The sequence below is a fragment of the Oncorhynchus kisutch genome, linkage group LG15, assembly GCF_002021735.2.
Source record: "Oncorhynchus kisutch isolate 150728-3 linkage group LG15, Okis_V2, whole genome shotgun sequence".
NCBI classification, from domain to species: Eukaryota; Metazoa; Chordata; class Actinopteri; order Salmoniformes; family Salmonidae; genus Oncorhynchus; species Oncorhynchus kisutch.
The window spans coordinates 59,628,326-59,630,961 of NC_034188.2; positions in this window are offsets into that span (position 1 = coordinate 59,628,326).

A 2,636-nucleotide genomic window follows, 5' to 3' on the forward strand; every position below is an offset into this window, starting at 1 on the left:
ATGATGTATTTTCAGTGTAACTGTATTGTAACACTGAGGTTGTGTCTCTCAGAAGTAGCTTTCTGATTTCACAAAGGAAGACGCTCATTGGCCTCTCTGACTGACACATGCACATTACATACCCAGACACGCACACACACATTTTCAAAATGTTTACAAATTAATACAAATAAATAGTTGAAATGTCTTGAGTCAGTGAGTATGCAACCCCTTTGTTACGGCAAGCCTCAATAAGTTCAGGAGTAAAAATGTGCTTAACAAGTCACATAAGTTGCATGGACTCATTCTGTGTGCAATAATAGTGTTTAACAGTGTTAATGGTGTTTTTATTGACAACCTCATCTCTGTTCCACACACATACAACTATTTGTAAGGTCCCTGCATCGAGCAGTGCATTTTAAACACAGATTCAACCACAAAAGAAGGTTTTCCAATACCTTGCAAAGAAGGGCTCTTATTGCTAGATGGGTAAAAAAAATATACAAAAATGGAATTACCCTTTGAGCATGGTGTAGTTATTAATTACACTTTGAGTGGTGTATCAATAAACCCAGTAACTATAAAGAAACCGACAGAGTGAAAAGAAGGATGCCTGTACAGAATAAATATATTTGAAAACATGCATCCTGTTTGCAACACGGCACTAAAATATATATTTTTTAAATGTGGCAAGGAATTCACTTTTTGTCCTGAATACAACATTTTATGTTTGGAGCAAATTGATTAAAACACATTACTGAGGACCACTCTCCATATTCTCAAGCATAGTGGTGGCTGCGTTATGTTATGGGTATGCTTGCAATAGTTAAGGACTGGGGAGTTTTTCAGGATACATTTTTTTATTGAATGGAACTAAGCACAGGCAAAATCCTAGAGGAAAACCTGGTTCAGTCTGCTTTCAACCAGACACTGGTAAATTAATTCACCTTTCAGCAGGACAATAACCGAAAACACAAGGCGAAATCTACACTGGACTTGCTTACCAAGAAGACAGTGAACTTCCTGAGTGGCCGAATTCAAGTTTTGACTTAAATCTGCTTGAAAATCTATGGCAATGATCAACAACCAATTTGACAGAGCTTGATAAAAAATAAAAATAAAATAATGGGCAAATATTGCACAATCCAGGAGTGGAAAGCTCTTAGAGTCAAACCCATAAAGACTCACAGCTGTAATTGCTGTCAAAGGTGCTTTTACAAAGAATTGACTCAGGCATGTGAGTCAATTCTACGTAAATGAGATATTTATTTATTTCATTTTCAATAAATGTGCTAAAATGTCTAAAAACATGTTTTCACCTTGTCATTATGGGGTATTGTGTGTAGATGCGTGAAAACAAAATCTATTTAATCCATTTTGAATTCAGGCTGTAACATGTAGAGTAAGTTAAGGATGATTAATACATTCTGAAGGCACTGCTCCTGTGTAGGGATACCGATGACTCTGGAAAAAAACTAAGAATGTGATACTTATCTTCCTGTATCTCTACTAGTACTTTATTCCTCTCTCACATGTAAAATCTCCATTTAGACATCCTTAAACCCTCAACAAAGCAGAGGATTTTACTGGAACGGATGTTTCAATATATGAACAACGGATTAATGTAATTTCTGAGAGAGAAATATAAATTAAACTTGGACAGCACAGATTTCTTTTGGTGATGGTATCAGAAATGAGTATGACATGGGAAAAGTACGAACCACGAGAAAAATGTAACTCTTAACATCGTAATTTACTATGTCAATTACACAGACATGAACGGATGCGTGCCTGCAAGCACTCTCTCTCTCTCTCTCTCTCTCTCTCATTCACCATCTTAATCCCACTTTCAGCCCCTGTCTCCATGTCACATGCACACACTTGCTGAAGAGCAGTGAGGGGGTAACATGATGTTGCTGAGCTGAGAGGGAATTTCCTCAGGATGCCCACAAGGTAAAGATAATGTATTCTGTTTCATCCCAAAGGTTGTAGTCAGCGTCATTAGTGGAAGTGTAAATTGTATAAGGGGCTTTAAACATACAATATCAGGTGCTTGAGCCAATCTAAATTTGGCAAGCAACATCGGTATGATCTCTTTTCTCCTTATGACCACAAGGAGGCAACCAAAGCACCATGAGAAGCCAGCAGAAGCTCTCACTTAGATTGAAAAGCTAATATCAAAATGGACAATCAGTCGTTGAAACAAAAATGATTGACTGTCTCTACCTTATCATACTGTATCTAAATACTGTATGAGGAGACATTCCCAAATTCAGTGGTATCAGGATTCAATGTGTTCATCAGGATTCAGTCAAGTTCTCCTCAGACATTGATGAACATATCTGATCAAGATAGTACCTCTGTCTAGACAGGAGGTAATGAATGTGATAATATTAAAAGATGTTCTAGATGGGACGGTGTGTGTGTGTGTGTGTGCATGCACCAGTTTGTGAGGTGTGAGGGCAGTATCATGAGATTACCCGGAGCAGTGTGTGTGTGTGTGCCAGGCCAAGTGAGGGCTGTGCTAGTTCCTACGGCCTGTGTGTACATGCCACCTCTCCAGAGAGCTGCAGCAGGCCAGGACCTGCTAAAACAAACATGAGCAGCCTGCTCCAGTGGCTGTGCATGTCCCTTGCACTTCTACTCCCCACTCAATC